Raw genomic sequence first — 21,643 nt, forward strand, 5'->3', positions numbered from 1 at the left:
TCTCCTTAGCTCTTAAGTTCTAATGTGCAGTATTTACATCAGCCCCTAGTGGAAGTTGTGGTGTTCTTTAAGAACCATAGTGAATACATGCAAATTGCCTTCCATATTTTGTAAGATCGACTTGTGTATCAAAAGAGACACGTTTAAAAAACTAAAGAGATGGATTGATGGAAAATGGTGAAGTCTCAATACCTGCAAAGATATACTTTTTGTTGGTTGGCACACATGACTATCTAAAGGTGAACAGATGTAAATATACCTCCTTCACAGTTGGAAAAAGTGATATTGACATCTGCTTTTAGGTCTGGACTCTAGGGGCCTCATTTATGAGACATGACGCATTGCTGCGTGAAAGCAGCGATGCGTCACTTCTCAGTGCGCATTCCTTGCGACATTCCTGATGCGTCATGTTTAATGTATGACGCATCATGTCGCAAGGAGTTACAGATACGTCAGTATTTCTGACGTATCTGTAAGCGCAAAAGTGACGCATTGCTGGAGTGTGTCACAAAAGTGACGCAACTCCAGCAATGCGTCCTTTCACATGGGGCAAGCCACACAGGTAGCGTAAAAGTGACGCACAGCCTCATAAATGAGGCCCCAGGATTGAAGTTTGATTCATGAGCGACAATTGTCAGCTATCCTAATAGCATAATCACATTCTCATATTTCAGTAGACAGGTGTGTAGAAAAATCAGGGTTCTACTAACTGAGGTAGATGCACCTGAAGTGGCATTGGCAATTATATTTTATGCTTGAATATGGTAACCCTCTACTGGCCAAAACACATAACACAGCAGGAAAATTGGTCTTCAGTTAACCTGGAAATAATCATATATCACACATATTATGTAAATTGCACATCCTGCTGGTGGTATCTTGTACTTCATTGAAAACCTTGGGTCTGACACAACGTTGTGCATGGTAAAGCTATATATGTAAGTATGATGGATATTAGGGAATTATGGATGATGTGTTTGAACAGCTATCCCACATTGTTTTACTGCATATTCTTTCTCATATTGATGTACTTTTTGGGTGCAAATTCCTCCTGGCACATTGGAGAGATGTGTGCAGGGAAATTCCATGGGTCAGAGGGAAATATAAACACAATTCTGAATCAAGCAACATTTGATTTGCCACAGAACTTTGAATAAGGTGGTTTAGCTCCACTCTTCTGTGTTAGAAGTGCAAGACAATGGAATACGTAAACTTCTAAAACCCACAACATTTGCTTTTATGAGGTCCCTAAGTGAGGTATTAATGCAACCATGTGGTAGACACATTTTCTAGAACCAACAAAATACTTAAGCTTTTATTTGTCCACCAGGAGCAATGGCGATGCAAAACTATAGAACACGTATCATCCCAAACTAACAATATTAATTCATGTCTGTGGGCCCACCCAGGAGCAACAGAGGTGTAACCATATTAAAGATGTTACCTTATAAAGCAAGAGATTTAACAGAAATCTAAGGGCCCACACATAGAAGTCAACTGGATACAAGGGTTGGATGTCCTTTGATGAGAATTTAAATCGAAGGGTCTGTTGACAGATCAAAGACCCAGGCTAGGTGAGCCAAAGACTGATTGGAAAAGTGGCATTTCCATCACAAGACCCCATGGACGTTCACAAAGACCATCTACAAACAATTGTGAGGATGTATAAACACTATCTTGAAGGAAAACTGTGTGGAAGAAAGCTGGAATTTTCCTGCTGATGTACAGCATAGCTCAAATAGTAATCATGAAGATGACCTTTCCCTTCTTTGCAACACATTTCCCTTAAATGACAGTCCCCTGTTGTATGTGCTGCATCTACAGAATAATGAGGAAGTGTTCAAAAACCTCTGATGTGAATCATTACCTTTTAGCAGTTGTTGGAGGAGTGTCTCGGTCTGCTGTGTCTGCTGCTCCATATTTTCTTCATGGCCAGTAGCGTTCTAATGATTTAATGCATTTTCTGCACTTTCAAACTCCAGAGCCAACCACTGCCAGCCCAGCCACAAATTTTGCAGGGAGTGCAGGATATTCTGTGTTGGTGTCTTCTATCCATCATGAATGCTCTGCATCTTGATCTATGCATCTTTGGCTCAACAGCTCTTCCTGAGCTTTGTTCAATGTTCGATAATTCAGTCCGAATGGAGCGTAGGACTCCAGAGTGTTTGGAGATGCATACACCTCAAATAAACGCTTTAAAGGCATCCCAAAGCGTGAGTTGGGACTCAACGGAGCCATCATTAAGTTCAAAGAATTCAGTTATAGCATTTCCTATTTCGGTATGGAACACTGAGTCTAATAATGCATGTGCAGGGAATCTCCATAGAGGGCGTTGCCTGGGGATGGATGTAAAGGCAACTTCTAATAACACGAGGTAAGGGTCTGATATGGTATGAGGGAAATATTCCACTCTGCGCACTTCAGTCAATAGCTGCGGTGTTACATACCAGGGGTCTATACACGACCAGGTTTCATGCAGGGCTGAGTAGAAAGAATAATTACGAACCCCTGGGTGGTTGAGGCACCAAGGGTCCGCCAACAGTGATGATCGCAGGAGTGCTAGGAGGTCCTTAGTGGCTAGAGGCTTAGTGACTTGGCCTGGTCCAGTAATGTCAGTGACAGGATCTAGTATGAGGTTAAGGTCCCCGCATCAGGATTGTGTCTGAGCCAAAACGGTCAATATGTGATGAAATTGTGGTAAAGAAATCGGGTGTGTCGACATTGGGGGCATAGAAATTGACCAGCAATATGGGCTGCCAGCCAATGAATTCCTGGACCAGCAAAAATCTCCCGCCTGGGTCTGCTGTAACCGACACAGTGCGTAGGTACTATAGCAGGAATAAAAACGATGTTGGCCCCAGGATGCTGCAAGACCATGTGACAGAAGGGGTGCATAATGTGTCTCCTGAAGTAACACTATCTTAATGGAGTGCTGTGTCAGATATGCCAACACTTGTCTACTTTTTGTGGGGCAGGAGAGCCCTCTAACATTCCAGGACAGGCATTTAACATGTAGATCAGCACTGGTGGATCGTTTCATGGTCTCATTAGGGTCAATAGTGGGCTATAGATAAGAATATAAAGAGATTGAAGTGTGACATGCTGCACATAACAATGGGCTCCGAATAAACCAAAAATGACTACTAAAACATAACCTAAGATAAACATCCCACAACAACGGTCCCCAGCCCCATCGGATACTCAAATACGGCACCGGGTGAATCCCAAGGAAGAAATGAGAAACAAGAGGAAAAGAAAAAGAGAAAGAGAGGGAAAAAGGCAGGAATAAAGGCATGAGGAGATTTCCTGAGGGGCACAGCAACGCTCATTCGGAGCCGGTACTTATGAAAACAGTCATTGTTTGGTCGTGGCCAGCCAGCCAGTTCAAGGTTGTGGGTGTATGCCATCAGGCAGAAACAGGATTTAGGCAGAGATGATATCCACATGTAGTGTAGCTTCATTTTCCGGGCGGCGGCAGTGGACCTAATAGGTTAATGGAGGGGAGCCGTTACGAGCTAAGTAAGTGAGGGTTAGTTTGTTAGTTTGGGTGTTATCGGCAGGGACGCCAATCCAACGCTGAGTTGTCTGATAATACTTCTACCCTCTACTTCTTTCACGCAGTTGCAGTAGCGTGAAGATAGCCCCCCCGTCTAAGCCCACAGATGACAGCACTTTAGATCTGTGCTGTAAGTATTATAAACCGGGTTTTCTCCATGTGTTTGTGTTTGTGGGTCCTGACCTTTATGTCCGCGTTCCCATGGCCAGGAGGGTTTATACTCGCTTCCAAACTAATTCAAACCGGGTCTTTTTAAACATGCACCTTTTTCTTTATGATAAGAGACTTTCTACACGGAATACAGTCAGTTGAAAGTAATTTAAGTTTTACAACTGACTAAGCAAGATTGATGAGATAACTTGCTCACTTGGAAGGCTTGTTCCTTCAAATAAGCTTCCATGTACTACTTACAAATATGGAGTAGTCACCCTTTCAAATTCTTATCTCCCATATTGAAATGAATTTGGGCAGTTTAATGGCAGGTCACTAAGTAGTGACTTATTGTGCTGGAACTAAATGGATTATAAGTATAAGTGAAAAGTGGGTGCTTAATATGAAACGTTTTTTACAAAATATGCATTAATGTTGTGCTTTCCTTTACAGTTTTTTGTGCACCTGGAAATACTAGGTTGCAGCAACCGTATTTTACGGTAATTCTTTTATATACTTATTTTTCACATATATCCACTGGTTGGACGCGCCTTAGCGAGCACGGACCACCAGGGATTTTTCACGTCACTGGTCCTGAAGAAAGCTGCATGAATATAAAAAGACAGCTGAAACATGTCGACCTACCATTGAAGGGATAGAAGTGGTCAATAATATTACCACCCTTAATATCCCACACAGTGTTTTTAACAATATTGGTTGACCGCTGAATAAAATACATTTTGGGTACAACTAATATTTTTTAATTCACCACCACCTGCACTCAATCACATACACTAAGTCCAATTCACAACAACCTGCTCCGCTGCAAATCAGGCGTCGAAGCACACTGGAGGGACATTCGGTTCCTCCAGTGGGAATCCCGTGATGAAGCATGTCACCACTAGGGTGAGTGAGGGTTAATCTTAACAATTCACTAATTGTTTCTGGTGTATGTGTATTCACTTTTTTTCTTCTTTTTTTCCTTTGTCTGGTTCCAATATCGGTTTATCACTAGGAGGTGGAAGAATGTCTTGCCCTATGGGTTGTCTGACTCTATTTTTGTGTCTAAGGCTCCAATAAGTCACTCCTTAGTTGTTTTTTGTATTTATGATCGGGGATATAGGAGTGATCCTTTTCTAATCCTCCCTCTCTTGTTGTTAATTAATGATATCCACATGGTCCGTGTTTCTCAAGAGCTGTGGGACTTCGCAGTTCAAGCCTTCATCACCACCGCTACAGAGGAAAAGGAGCGCGGGTGATGCAACCTTCCCGTTGTATCTTATCCATGAGTAAAGGAAGGAAAAAGATTGTCAGACTTCAGCAATGGTGTCAGTTTTACTTGCCTGTCGTTGTGTTAGCTGGAGGTGGTTCTTCAAACACTTGGTTGCAGAGTCTGGTGTGTCGAAGATCTGTGAATTATTCCCCACCTGCACCCTGAGCCTGGCAGGATGCAGCATCACATAGCGTATGTTTGCTTTGTGAAATGAGCGCTTCACGTCTGCATATTTTCGGGGGGCGTCCTGGACCATGGGCGTAAAGTCGGGGAACAAGGAGATATTAGGCCCTTGATAGGTAAGAGCACTGCGTTCTCTAGATAAACGAAGGGCAGTGTCTCGATCTTTGTAATTGAGCAGCTTGGCAATAATAATCCAGGGGTAGCTCCCGGAGGTGGCGGGGGACCCAATGACGATGGGCTCGCTCAACAGCAACCATGCTCGAAAAGGCTTCCCGGCCAAAGAGGTTGATTAGAACGGTCTCAATGAACTTGGTCATAGGGCATGTGTTGGTGGATTCTGCAATGCCAGCAACTCACAGGTTATATCTGCATGAGCGTGCCTCCAACTCTTCTGCCTTCATCGCCAGTTACTTAATGAGGCCTTCCGATTTGTCCAATCATTTCTGGATAGAGGGTTGGCCATCCTCTAAATCAAAAACGCGCTGCTCAACTTTGTCCAAGCGAGTGTCGTGCCCATCTAAGCGAAGCGCCCATTGATATCATCCAGGCGGGTAGTTAGCGTGTCAAGCCATGAATCTATAGATTGGAATCCCGCTCTAAGCTCTGCTAAAATGGCTGCTGCTCCATCTAATGAGGTCTGGTCTTGGCCAGAGGCTCCTTCTATTGCATCCTGCCGAGGGGTCTTGCCCACATCAAAGCTCAATTGCTTTTGCTTTGGGTCGGTGTGGCCCATTGTTACAAATACTGGAGATTAAGGCACCGTTATGCTTCTATTTTTAAACCAGTGGTAGACAGGGCTGGAGAGAAGATACAGTCGGCACCAACCCACAATCCAAGGACTAGACTCAATGTTTTCGGCTGAGTGAGGCCAAGGAAGTCAGGACGATTATATATCAGGCCGCTGTCTAAAGCTGTACATCCAGCTAGTCAAATATCTGATTCACACAATGGTAGTAGTATCTCGGTGCGAAATGGCGATTGGGAACTAGCCGGGATTGAAATGCTGTAACTCAGGAGGGCGAAGGCTGATTACCCAAGCAGCAGGATATGTCGCAGTTTACAATCGGTGTGTGGCGCATCCCCGATCGTGAGGGGAGGACTCCTCAATATAGTGTTGTAGCTCATCAGCGGTTCTCATGCTGGGATTATCCATGAGTTTCTACACCATGTCCCAATGCAGGGGGAGAGGTCGCGTGCACAGAAAAGTGACACGTATCAACCGGCCCATTCATTCCCCTACCGGTCTTCCGAAGTGGGGACTGGGGCATCGACAGAGCTGCCACGGCACACCGAAGTCTCAAGCCCCATCGGGTTGGTGGCGTGGGTAGATGTAATCTGGTCCTCTCCACATGTTTCAATCTCCCTGCACAGCACAGCAGAGCCGGAGGTGCCCGGTAGGCCTGTGAGGTTCTAACCCCGCCCTAAGGCTCACCTGAGTCCCCTGTCGACTCGGGTCTGCCGAGGGCCGCGTCAGGCTCGGGACCACAGCGGGCAGATCTTCAGTTTGTCAGGGCCCCCAGACATTGTGGAAGGTACCGGAGCACTCTATGAGTTGTCAGCCGCAGTTTGGTAGTGTCAGCGGTCTCTTTAATCAACAGCTGTAGCCCGCAGATGGCATTTTTGGCGTGGCGGCCCCGGAGCTTTCGAGTTAGGCGGCCATCTTGGTCGCCGACTCAGCCATGCCCCCAGCTCTTCCTGAGCTTTGCATGTTGACTTTGAGATTGGTGAGAGACCAGCTCCTCGTCCAACCACATTGGAGCTAGAAAGTGCACTATATACTCCAAAAAACACTTATGAAATGATATCTCAATACAGAGAACATATACAGTTTTTTGGTCCTATCAATCACATAGGTATTCTCTGCATTGAGCCCACTGTCCACACTGAGTGTAATTCTTGCTGCCACATAGAAGTAGTTAAATTGTAATGCTGGTTCTCAGTATATATTTTTAGTGTTTTCAGATTAAGTTGTGGCAATTCCTGACGAAGGTGCATATCGCGTCGAAACGTGCGTCGAAGACTTAACCACTGCCACATTTTGGTTTTGTATTGTCATTTTTGAAAGATTAATTATGTTTTGAATAAATATTGTCTTTTCACCAAACTGGTATTATTAAATAATGGAGATGTTAATACGAATTTGATAACTGAAGATTAAATCATCTCATTTAAATATATTTGGTCGCTTTTGATCTGTTACACTGACCCCAATAACATTGGTTTATGCATTAAACTGTTTGGTTGCCTAGGAATTTATTTTCTACTGTATCACACTAATACTTATGCTATTGAACACAATGGAGAACAACACTTTAATTCCCTCTTCACAAACGAATACAAAACATTGGATAATTAATTTATTGGTTATATAATATGCATTATCTGAATTAGAGTACCTAATCTTACATCACTCTTGAATAATAAGCAGTGCCGCTTTGACCTCTCTTAGTCCTGACAGTTAAAGGCTGTACTTTCAATTTAATAAGCTATCAGTAGTATCTAGATGCCAGAGTTCCAGAGTAACTGCTAACAACGTTTATGAAAATTCACCAGTTGCCCCTTAGGTCCCTCAGCCACAAGGAACTGAAGTGACACCTGTGGTAAGCAGTGAACGGCTGGTTCAGATTTCAGAGAGCACTAAATGAACACCAATATTACAGAGTACACACGCTACTAGGTGTTTAATAGAATGGTGGACAGTCACCCCTTTGAAGAACCTGAGTATGAGTTTATGACCACTGATAAACTCAAATTAGTCTGTAGCAGTAGGGAGGTCAAGAATGCATGATCTCATGAGTTATAGTGGCTGGGCTGATGAGGCTGGCTATCCAGTCCTTGAGTACTGTAGAGACTGTGGTAGGTGTAGCTCAATTAGCGATAGATTTAGTGGCTCATACCTTGCTTCTGCTTTTGCCTGCTCTTTCGTTTCTACCACTAGCCACCTCCTTAATCCTGCAGTGGTTGTTACACTCATAACATGTACCTTGTTTGCACTTAGATGGAGCTGCACAGAGCTAGATAAGATAGTTTCAAAGGAACCCCTCTGAAAAGAAAAGCTCATGCGACAAAGTTTAAAGAGAAAGAGATGAAACAGAGTTGAAAAAGCAACATAGGGAAATAATATCATTAAACTGAAGAAGACTGAATTAGAAACTTCCAATATGGCACCTTCCCGAGAAGGCAGTTCAGCACATCAGAGTATTACTTAGCCTCATACTCATAATCACGGCAACTTCCTTGGTGACTACACCAATATGGAGATTGAGATAGGATCTGAGTCTAGGCATGTTCCCTTTGGATTAGGGAAAAGGCTTAGATTGGTATTGCTGTTACTCACTGAACTTTGAGTTTGTGGACAGCTAACAATGCTAAGTCAGGTGGATCCCAAATTCAATTAATTACTTTAAATTTCACAAGCTTAACACAGTGTGAAAATTGTATTACATTTTAAAACAGGGAAGCTGCAGTGTTGCTGCTTTCATTTTAAATACCCATGCCTGCTGAGAGCAAAGATAGACTGCCACTCTTTGGAAGGTGTTGCCCAGTTCCTGCCGTAGCCTACACCCATTTAAAAAGTCCTATGCTTGGAGACTAAGCCCTTTACATACCTTCAACATTCCCTGCTTAGATCCTTACCCTAATTCTTTACTCTTCCAAGCGTAAGTGTCTCCTGACCATCCTCCACCTGGAGACACCCCTTGTCAACATTTACACCAACATTTTTAGGGATATCGTGGTAGCTTGTAACATCAGACAAAGCATGTTTGCCACAGATTAGACTGATGGTTCAATCTGGACAACTTGACTCTGTTAGAGATGAGGGCCTATCTAAAGCTGAACTATTTGTAACGTTGGTGAATACAATCTCATTTCAGACTATAATATGACTAATGGTTAGTTTCAGCTGACCAATAATTATGTGGTGCAGATCTTTTTACCCACGGACAATACAATCCAAAGAGTTTATAATGCGGACGGCTGCTTCCAAAGGAGTGTCCCAGCGCTTGCATCTGAAGGTTGGCACAGATAGAAAGTTACAGGGTAAAGTTAAAAAGAAACTTTTTCAGGTTTTTCCTGGAAATAGATTCTGAAGAAGCTAGCTGGAGGCTAAGTGGTATGGTTTTCCATTGCTTAGCCCTAAGGTACAGAAACGATCTTTCACAACTTCTTGCTTTGCGCACCCGAGGAATCAGAAGAAATTTGTGGCTACAAGAGCTCAGGGACCTAGGTTGAGAACACTCCTTGATTATTTTCCTTAGTTATACAGGGCCTTTATGATCCTGGGCTTAAAAGGTCAAGATAAAAGCCTTAAGTTGGAGTCGCTTGGTAACTGGTAGCCAATGAAGCTGATGTAAGTTGGGTTTTACTGATTGATGTACTAGAACTTTGAGAATCAGGTGAGTTGCGCCATTTTGCACATTCCGCAAATGCTATGACAATCAGGCAGGCAGTGCCAGGTATAAAATATTGGCGTTATCCAGTTTAGGTGTCACTAAAGAGTGAACAGTTGTCTTACTGGTATCCTCGGGCATCAGATGTAACATTCTCCATGAGGATTTAAGGGTAGCAAAACAGGTGGCTAATACAGCTTTAACTTGGCAGGTAAATGAAAGTTCGGAATCACATATTATACCTAAGTTCCTAGCAGTTGGGCAGGGGAGGGAGAAGGCCCCAACTCCTGTGTCCACAAGTTACATGAATAAGGGTAATGATTAGTTCCAAAAAATAGGACCTCCGTTTTATCCGAGTTAAGCTTAAGACAATTAGTGGTTATCCAATTGCCCACTGAATTTAAACACAATTTAAAGGAACTGAGGGTCAGGAAGTCCTTCTTGTGTGCAGATAGGAACATCTAGGTATCATCTGCATAGGAAATCACCCTGGGGTCCCAAGATTCAACTATGCTCACCAAGGGCTCCAGGTAGATATTACAAATAGTGGGCTCAGCGCTGAGCCCTGTGGCACTCCGCAATCCAAAGGTCTTGAGTAGGAGGAAAAGGACGACAACAAAACCGATTGTGTCCTGTCCATCAAAAAAGATTTGAACCAAGATGATGCCTGATATTGGATTCCCAGTTTCCTGAGCCTGCACAGGAGATTCTCATGGGAAACGGTGTCAAAAACAGAGGATAAATCAAGGTGCACCACCCTTGCCGCAGAGTTTTGATCAAGATTTTCCTTGATAAACTGTGATACTTCCAGCAAGGCTGATTCGGGGGTGTATCCTGACCTAAAGCCAGATAGAGTATCATGCAAAAGATGGTTCACCTCCAATAAATGAGACAATTGTTTATTCACTAGCTTCTTAAGCATATTTGTCCCAGCAGGTAACAGAGAGATGGTCTATGATTATTCAAGATATTAGGGTCTGCATTAGGCTTCTTAACTAAGGGATGCAAGGGAACTTGTTTCCAGCACACCTGGTTGGAAGTAGTTAACTGCCTCTTCTAAGTAAATCGATGCAATCAGTTATGACTTCTTCCCTTATCTCCACCAAGCTAAAAAGAGATGGATGCAGCATTTTGGTGTGTACATGAGAGCATGAATTAATCCTAGTTACTGGATTCTAAGTATCCGAGTGTGGACCCAAGTTTGGAGATTGCAGTTGAAATAGACCGTAAAAGTAGATATACATTTATCCCTCCCCCTGTACAGGCCACTGAAGCATATGTTGTTGATAGTCTTATTAAGGTCAGCAAACTCTTCTTTATATCAGTGAGAGTTCAATTGTGGTCACTCCTACTGTACTACACCAATTTGTACAGGCCTGCCTGTGACCAGCAAGATGAAACAACAACAGAAAATAATTATTCCAGGGCACTGCCATTGCTGTCACGTGAGTGAACAAGCGGGTGTGTAGCTGCCTGACCCCCATATGTGTTCATCTTGAGCAAAATAGATGAAATCATGGGAATAACCTATGGTTGGCTGAAGGAGTATATTAAAGAAATAACATATTCACAGGGGCCAAACTCAAATGCCTGCCATCGCCATGACATCATACAGATGGTGAGAATTATATGACATTGGTCACTATTGACTGCAGTATTTATCTGGAAAGAGGCACTTATTTTTATGTTGATAATTACAAATTTAAAAGTTCTGCATCGTATTTGAAGACTGTTTCTTTCTCTTTCCAAATGCCAGAAATCCTGAGCATAGGTTGATCTGATAGTCTTTGGTCCTAGATAAACAGTTCTCCTTTTGTCTTCAGAGACAACAAATAGGAGAGAATTGGAATAAGGTTAGACATCATTGGCTGGGCTCCTGTAGGGGTTAGAGCCCACTTCCAGGACTAAGAAAGACAAAGATACTGTTGCTTGAGGCTGGAATGAAGGAGAAAGACTGGTATGTGAGCTTAGGGTCTCTCTGAACTCCAAGAAACCCTAAGGCTATGCTGCAAGCGTTGAGGTGAGGATCTGTTATCTAAGGATAATGAGCTTGTTTGAGGCAAAAATGCTGCTGATGCTCAGACGAACCAAAAATGAATCCCTAGCACTGTTGAAATTTCCCATGTCAGAGAGATATTATTTTTGTCAAAATTCACTGGATGGTAGGTATAATTTTTTTTAGAAAGGCTAGCAGATAAAAAGCAAGGGCTGTGTCACAGCATCATCAAGCATTAAGAGGCCAACCAGGAACACAAACAACTGGGTGCCTCAATATGCAACATTAGACATGTTATGTCACACTACTGCAGTAAAATACACACAAATGATGGACGGAATGTGGAACAAATCAAGCCTTCACCCCCCAGTCACAGATCTGGGTTTAATCCATTGCTATTTTGTTCGCCTCGCCATTCCATTTCGACCCAGCCATATGCTGATAGGCCTGGATCTTGTTCCCCATGGGAACAATCCAGCCCAAACTGCCAGGTCAGGTCCTCCCTGGACTGGAAAACAGGCATAGTGGGAACAGTGTCAGGGTAACAGTCATCATTAGCCAGCTTGAAACCGGTGGCATAGTGAGCACGGACCATGTGAAAATGGAACACAAAAATATGATGGGTGTAATGTTGAACATTGTCAAACATTCACCCCCAGTCACAGACCTGGGTTTAATCAATTGTTATTTTGCTCTCCACGCCAATCCAGTTTGAACCCAGCCATACGCAAATCAGCCTTGACCCTGTTCCCCATGTGTATGATGGAGCAAGGTTGAAAACAAAAATGTTTGTATACCCCTTGTGAAATCACTTCTCCATAACAGTAATATGAATTAATCGTGTGGTTTTGAAATTAACCAACATAGAATAGAATACACATATACAAACAATGGTCCAAGGGAATGTTTAAAGACCACATCCAATCACATTCCCCCAACTGACAGTAAATACACACATGAGTGATTGTGGGTCTATGAAAATTAACTATTGAACAATGGCTGGAGCTCTAAAAAGGAAAATAAAGGACCAAAGGTGCATCAAGTGCCACCGGATACCTCCTCAATTGTTAAAGTACCCATCAGTTTTCGATCGGTTCTGCCCTTATCATCATTTGGGACTCCTCACACCGAGGAGAGCAATCCTGCAACCACTTGATGTTGAAAAAGGTGGTTGCCCTAATGTGTTTAGCGGTGTTAGGCAGATAACTGTGACAACTGAGAAAGAATAAAGGTGTGAAAAATTAAGTGAGGGGATATAAAATTGGAGAAAAACTTTATTGGGTATCTCCTACGTTTCCGACGCTAAAAATGTGCTGAGATATAGTAGGAAAACAATAGCTACTATTGTTGGTATTATTCGGTCGACATGTTTCTGCAGACTGTGGACCCACCTGGGTGCTCTGCTGCTTTCTTCAGGATCACATCTCGCTACTGCTTGTGCCGCCAAACTGGAGGTGTGTTTAAAATATATTGTATAGAAAGAATTTTACTTTACATTTCTTGCAAATAAACCAGTCGTCTCTTGACAGGTATTGGTCCTCCTTACTTCTAGGTAGGAGGCACTCGCTACGCCTCACCTGGCTGCGGCTCAGGTAGGTGGAGCACCGGGCTCTCCGTCGGTACTCCAGGCGTCCTCTGTGCCATCTCGGGGAGGTGTAAATTGCATGTAATTGCGAGCCATAATCCACTAATTATGTGATGTGTCATGTTTAAATTGTACGCATTTGGCATAATCTAAATGAAAATTGCATGAATGTGCTCTTTGTCTGTTTTATTGTGGCATTAATCATGGAGATTGGTGAGTAAACCATGCCTATATGTTGCTTAAAAAGCTAGGTAATGACTAATTGGGATACTTTAGTATGGGGGGAGGTAAACAGAAGGGCTATATTTCTAAAATGTATGTTTATTTGTGTTTGTTTCTATAATAGTTCCCATATGCGGCCTATGTGGCATAAAAAAGATGGACGCTGACCACGACTCCGAGTTTGCGATGATGTAAGGATGCGTAGCAAAATGAGAGGAGAAACAAGAGCAGCCTGTGACTGTGCAGAATGGGTCAAGGACAGTGTGGCCTGCATATTGGAAAAGATGGCAACTTTTTCGAATGCCAGTATCGTGAACGTGGGAATAGGGCATCGAATAACAAATTAAAGAACACAAGTGGAAGAGGAACGAAACAAACAATATAAACTTTGTTTTCTAAATTATAACGATGACTCTGCGGAAAATTGAACAATAAGGTGATGAGGTGATGCTCATCCACCCCTCAAAGTGACCAATCACGGACAGTCTAATACCCCAAAGTTACAACTTTTAGATAGATAAGTTAGTGAAAAAGGGTATAAAATTTGGACATTTGGGAGGATGAAGGGAGCTTGCGTTTACGATTTTATCTTTGCACCCCGACATGCTGCCCGACTGCGCACCTTTTCCTATGGCGCAGGGACTTTGAAATTTTTCTGAACTTTAACTTTTGAATGGGTGCGGAGTCCTATGAGAGGGGAACATCGAGAGACATAGAGAGGTGTTCATTGGGAATTGTTCTGTCCTTATGCTGATGTCTGCGTTTCCGAAACTTTGGTAATATGAAGATCTACTTTTTTACAAACAAGCATGCTAATAAATGAATATTTTGAATTTTAAAACTTTCTCTTTTAGGTTATTGATGTTTAAATAACTTCATTTTGAATTAATAAGATAAAGGTCATGCTAGGAGATTTAATCTCTAAATAAAAATTAAATAAATGGAGAATTAAGCAGGTCTTGTTGTCTTTACTAGCTGATCCATTGACAAATAATTGGTGGTGTGTTTAAATATTCTTCTTAAATTAAACCATGGCATCAGAAATAAACTGCAGATGTAAATAATGTATAAAATGTCATTTTTAGACACTCCGCTATAATCCAGCAGCTCTCCTTTGGTCTTCACCGAATCCTCGGAGCAGGGTAAATGTGTGTATGAGTGACTCGCAGTGTTATGGGCCCCACTGATGAGTAATGTGTAAATAGCTCCCTGGGATAAGGTGATGGTTTTACAGAGAATTTCTGGAGCCGTGCTGCATCAGTTAATTACGTGGTAGCAGAGCATAGGTCGCTATTGGTTAACTAGGATATATAATGTATAGGGTAAAGTATATGGAATTTTGATGTACAGAATTTATGACTACCATCTGTTGAGTTCGTATTGTGTTATATGTAGTCTGGAAAAGGCTTCCGGAAAGTGTGTGAAACTGGTCAATCTGTCTGCAGGCAGAGGAAGTGTGATAAGTGAAGTCGCACATCACATAGTCTGTTTCAAAGTGGTGACATCGCTGTATGTTACAAGTTTAGGGACCTTTACGTATAAAAGTGGTGAATGTATAGCAAAGGCAACCTGTGAAATCTTGGATCTGAGTACAGGGATCATTGCATATTCTGTCTTAAAACTTAACCTGGAGAGAGTAATGGAGTTCAACCTACGCTTGAGAGAAGGGTAAGGTAGAGGGAAGTGCTACTTTATCGGTGAAACTAAAATTCTGCGGTAGAGAAGAGGTAAGCGCTGTCTACTGGAAATACAGAATACATGTGTGATTGAGAAAACTATCACTTTGGTTTCAGCGAAACAGACGAATGGAGTTGTTTTATGTGTTTACTAACTGATTTTGCTGTATTAAAGTGAAAAATACAGTGTGCCGATAAATTTTGTAAAGGAGGGGTCAGTTGAAGCTGAAGAAGCCGGAGCAGGGCTGACGTCAAAGGTGTCGCGCTGGGATTGATCTGTGTGACCAAGACAGAGTAAGGGATGATTGGTGCATCAGTGAAAGCAGCGAAATAATTGGTCTAGCAAAAACGAAACGCATCTTGTTCTAATTGGTGCGTTAGTGTAAACCACGCTGTGATAGGCTGGTGTTACGAAGCAGTTTATGGTAGAGTGCGCAATCGTTTGAAAGGCACGAAATTAACAGAAAAATTGAGTTTTATTATGGAATGGAGAAAGAAAATTCTTTGTGGTTTCAAAAACTGAAAAATGTGTTTAAAAAGGATAAGATAATTGAGACGAGAGAGGGAAAATTGCTTCCTCCGCCTAAAATGCCTGCATCATACATGATGACAAAATATGGCTACCATACATGCATATGGTTAGAGAATTGGGCTAGATATACCAAAAATGATGGTGTATTAGCTTTTCCAGAAGAAGGATCTTTCAGTCTTGCAGTACTAAGAAATTTGAGAGACAAAATTATGAAGCTTGAACCAAGACCTAGACCGACTCAATTTGAAACATTAGCTGAGTGGGAAGATGAGATGCATGATTTGGAGCGGGAGAGGTTTGAAGATTACATAGGACCAAAGAATAGATTTCGTGGATTTTGGAGAGAAACTCATGAAAATAGAATGCGGAGATGGAGAAATGCTAATATGTGTGATGGTATGTATCCAGTTAGAATGGTTAATGAAGGGGTAGGGCAGAAATGCATGGAGAAAAGAAATAATGTGGAGACAGAAAGGAAAGGTTATGAGGATTGTGAGTCAGAGGATACAGTGCTGGAGGAGATATTAAATAGAAGACCACCACCATATCAACCAAGTTATCTAAGTACGACCCCAAATGCTCCACTATTGGAGGATAGGTTTGCAGAAACCCCAAGGCAATTTTCAAATTTCAGAGATCTTCCGGAAAGAGTAGAAATTAAATATGATTCTAATGCTCCATTAATAGAAACCAGATTTACTGGTACACCTAAGCAAAGTGATGAAACAAGGAAAAATGTGGTTAGAGTAGAGAGGCAAATTGAAGAACAACCAAGTACTTCTAATTATATACGTTCAACAAATGAATTAACTGAAAAGATACAAGAACTCACTAAAAATATAGAAGCTGTAACTGTCCCGGTAACAATAGGTCCTGTAATTCCAGTGTTTGAGAATCAGAAAATAAAAGAACCGTCTGTAACCATTCCTTTGAATCAGAGATTGCAAAAAGTGAGGGAAAAAGTTTATCCAGATTTGTCAGAAGTTAGGCGTACTAGTCATATGATAGGGCCTGATTTAACTTTCGATCAAAGTCTTCCGTATAAGTTTCCAACAGGTCCGGAATCTGATTCTGTGACTCCTGAGAAAAGTATAGAGAAAAATTATTTATCACAAACCCCAGTGGGACCATCAGAACAGGAATTAAGTGCTTGGATTAAAACTTTAAAAGTAACAGAAAACAAACCAAAAATGTTAGATGTGGCTAGACTAAAAATTGGAACAGATAGATTGAAAATCTACCAATATGATGAATTAATGTTTATGTGTAAAAGCATTACTTGGAAAACCAAAAATATGCATGACCGATTTGAAGTGTTAGCAAGTGAAATGGATGTAGATTTTACAAAATATAAAGTGTTGCAGAACCCCTATAGAGTGGATTTTACGGAAACATACATTGAAAATATGAATACAGCAGGAAGAATAACTCAAATAAAAGAATTGAATGTATTGCTGAGAAAATGGAGAGACATTGATAAGTGGAAAGTAATATGGGCAAAGAAAAGAGAAGAAAGCAATGATAAATCAACATTAGCATTCCCAGTAAGAGAAAAGGAACCTGTAATAAATGAATTTCCTATGAGAGAAATACCGGAAGGAGGATATGAACCTGTTCCTTGAACTAGACAGGATATATTATCATTAACAAATGATTTTCCCAGATTAAGAGAAAAACCAGTAGAGTGGTATCGACAGGTGGATCGATTTGTGAAAGTCTCAAAGGTATTATGGGAAGATTTAGATGGATTGTTTGACATAGTGGTACCAGCAGATCTATGGTCAGATCACTGTGAATTGGCCTAAAACTGAATATCCACGGGATAAAGTAACAGGTGCTCCTGAACCTGAAGAGATGCGAAAATATGAGCAATTAATAGTATTTCTGATAAATAAAATCCCACCAAAGGAGACAGATTGGGTAAAGATTCATTGCAGAGCATTGCAAGAAGCAAAATAATCAGTACATGCATTTTATGAGTGACTGTTATTAGTGTTTAAACAGTACAGTGGATATGAGGAGTTAAATGAAAAAGATATGAGTAACTTTGTATATCGCTTTATGTTCAGATTAAGATCAGAAATAGGAGACATGATCAAGCATAATCTGATGGGATGGCAAACCTGTTCCGTCGATGAAGTTTTGAGACATGCAAAATACTGTAGTGATGAAATTGAGGTAAAACAAAGAAAGCTTTAAGAGAAAGCGATGTGGGCACAAGTTAAAGTTGCAGAACATCAAGTAGCTCATTTAGAAAATAGAAGTGCAGAAGGAAATCAGAACAGAAAGAAAGGAAATTTCAGTAAAACAACATTAGCAGGAAATATAGATGAACTAAAGAAGAAATATCCATCTCATAATTGCGGCAGGATAGGGCATTGGAGAAAAGAGTGTAAGTATCCACCGAAGGTTAACCCCGAAAATACATCATTGAATCCGCAGGTGCAGAATGAGGTTATTCAACAGCTATCGGCACAACAGCATGTAGTTAATCAGGTGCCACAACCTCCACTTCCACACAGTGTAAATCTACAGAAATGCAGTGCAGAGACAGGATTCTGCGGAGGAGAACAGCTAATAAGAAATCCAAGAGTGAGTGTGAGTCCGCAGTATTGGTTGAAGGAAGATGGGAGTGAGTCGGATGACAGTTTCTGACGGTGCCTGAGAGAGGGAGAAGAGTGCGTACTTGGCGCTACTCTAGAGTTAGATCAATCTGGTCCTTTTGTGAATGGAAAGGTGAATGACGTATATGTGACTTTTCTAGTGGACACAGGTGCTACCTTTTCTACTGTTAGATCAGTGGAAGTTCAGAATTTTCCTCTGTCTGGAGAACATATACAAGTTGTAGGTGTAGCAAATAGGCAGATCAAAACATCCTTAACAAAACCAGTTGAAGTAGAAATTTGAAATTTCAAAGACATGCATCGATTTGTGGTATGTGACAGTTGTCCTGTTAACCTTCTTGGCAGGGACATACTGTGCAAAATGAACTGTGCCATTTACTGTTCAGCAGATGGCATTGAGCTTCAAACCCCAGATGAGGATAGCTTGTATAAAATGTCTATGTCACTGTTAGAATCAGAAAAGAATAGTATGTTTCCTGTGTTGGATCGAGAGAAAGTACCTGATGAATTGAAAGAAGTAGTCAAAGAGCAAGTGTGGGATTTCACAGGAGAAGATATTGGATTGATGAAAAATGTGAATCCTGTGAAAGTTTCCATAAAAGAAGGAGTAAGTTACCCAAACATTCCTCAATACAAAATGACAGATGAAATAATTGAAGGAATAACCCCAGTGATAAATAAAAGGATCGAACAAGGAATCTTGAGTGAAATAGAAAGTAGTCCTTGTAATGCACCTATAATGGGACTGAAAAAGTCTAATGGAACGTTCAGAATAGTGTAGGATTTGAGAAAGGTTAATAAAATGGTTGTTCCAGGTTGTCCAATCGTGCCAAATCCTATACCAAATTCCACATGATACAGAATGGTACACAGCCATTGAATTATGTAATAAGTTCTTTACTGTTCCATTACATCCTGAGAGCCAGACAATATTTGCGTTCTGGTTCGTAGACCGTATTTTGGCATGGTGCCGAAATCCTTAGGGGTATACTGAGAGTCCATCTATTTTTAATCAATTGCTAAGAAATCATTAGAAAGTTTAAGTATGCCAGGATGCCTGGAGAATTAGTTCTCGTGCAGTACATTGATGATCTGCTAGTGGCATCGAAAACAAAAGATGCACGTGTTTCAGACACAGTTGCCCTGCTAAATCATTTGGCAGAAGAAGGGCATAAAGTGTCTCCGGCAAAATTACAGTTTGGTCAGAAAGAAGAACAATACTTAGTTCATAAGATTGCTAAAGGAATTCGAAAAGTCACTGTAGAAAGAATTAAAATGATACAAGGAATGAAACCTCCAAAAACACAGACAGGTGAGAATGTTTCTTGGAATGGTAGGATACTGTCCACAATGGATTAGTGGATTCTCACTAATAGCCAAACCTTTACAGAGGTTGACAAAGGCAGATGTAAAAGATCCCATAATACTGAACAAAGCAGAAATGGAAGCTTGTGAGCAATTAAAAACCAGTCTATGTGAAGCACCCGCATTAGGAATGCCTGACTATGAAAAAAAATTTGAGCTGTATTGCAGTGAGAGAGAAGGATGTGCATTTTCAGTTTTGATTCAAAGACATGGAAAACTAATAAAGCCAATTGCATATTTCTCTGCTGTTTTGGATCCCTTTGCAAGGGCATTGCCGGGATGTTTAAAAGCAGTAGCTGCCGCAAGTGTGAGTCTGGAACAAAGTGAAGGCATAGTGATGGGATTTCCTTTGAGAGTATATGTACCACATTCAGTGGAGATTCTCCTCATTCAGACAAAAACGCAGTACCTCACTAATAACAGAATGACAAAATATGAGAAAGCAATCCTAGGTGCAGATAATGTAACAATTTCACGATGTGTGAATGTAAATCCATCTGCACTACTACCTGATGTTATGGATGTGGAAGTAAGAAATGAAGTTGATCACAAATGTTTGGATGTTCTTGAATACTACCAAATCAAGGCCTGACATCCAGGATGAACCATTGCGTGAATCTGATTATGTGATGTTTGTTGATGGCTCATGCTTAAGAACAGATGAGGGTGCTCTGAGTGCTGCATATGCTGTATGTACAGTGGCAGACGTCCTGGAAGCATCTTGTCTGAAGGGAATTCGTTCTGCTCAAATAGCAGAGTTGATTGCCTTGATTCGAGCATGCGAACTGGGGAAAGAGATAAGGGTCACCATAGTGACTGACAGTCAGTATGGATTGGGGTTGTCCATGATTATGGTTAACTGTGGTCTTAAAGAGGTTATATGTCTTCTGCAGTATCCCCCATTAGAAATGCTGAATTTGTGAGTATGTTGATTGATAAATTCTGTTACCTGACAAAATTGCTGTTGTGAAATGTGCAGCTCACTAGAAAGGAGATGACTATGTCACCAGAGGCAATAGGTATGTCGATTCGATTGCAAAATACTGTGCCAAAAACCTTGCATCTATAAATCTGGATAGACTTACTGAACATGTTTCAAGTCCTATAATGCTAACCATAGTAGTTGAGACATGGCAGGAAGTGAGGCAAATGCAGGAAGAATCTAGTGAAGAAGAGAAGGACAACTGGTTAAAAGCAGGATGTAGACAGAGAGAAGATTACATTTGGGTTTACAGAGATGAAAGACCAGTAATGCCTGATAACATGATTTCAAATATGGCTCAAATGTACCATGGTCAAGCTCACATTGGGAGGGACTCTAGGATACGAATGTTCAGACAGACATGGTATAATCCTAGGTTTAGGATGATTGCTGAAAGCCTGTGTCAGAGATGTCTTTTTTGCCAGCAATTGAATCCAAGAAGAAAAACAGTTGTGAGTTTGGGAACCATAGGGCCGGAGGGAGGTCCATTTACCCGAATGCAATTGGATTTTATAGAAATTCCACCTTGTAACAGACTTCGATATGTACTTGTGATTATTTGTCTGTTTTCACGGTGGGTGGAGGCTTTTCCAACCAGGAGAAAGGACAGAGTAACTGTTGCAAAACTACTGTTGCGTGAGATAATAGCACTCAACGGTTTCCCAGTAACTATTGAGACAGATCGTGGAACACATTTTCACAATGAATTAATGCAGATGATTTGTGAAGCACTGGACATTCATCAGAAATTACACTGTGCTTACAGACCAGAGGCTTCTGGGGTAGTTGAACAAGTAAATGGAACAATAAAAAACAGAATTGGAAAAATTGTGTTTAGCCACTGGACTGAAATGGCCTGCTACACTGCCACTTGTTCTAATGACCTTGAGGAGCATACCTGATAAAAGGACAGGATTAAGTCCTCATGAGATTTTGATGGGAAGAGTGATGAGACAAGCATTTGTGCCAGTTGATGAACTGTTGACTATTAATGATGATATCATGCTGGATAACTGCAAAAATCTGTCTGATGTGGTAACTTCTGTGTTCCATCAGGTGGGAACTGAGGCAAACACGAAAGAGAAACATCCAGCTCATGATCTAGTCC

The sequence above is a fragment of the Lissotriton vulgaris genome, chromosome 5 (genome assembly GCF_964263255.1).
Source record: "Lissotriton vulgaris chromosome 5, aLisVul1.2, whole genome shotgun sequence".
NCBI lineage: Eukaryota > Metazoa > Chordata > Amphibia > Caudata > Salamandridae > Lissotriton > Lissotriton vulgaris.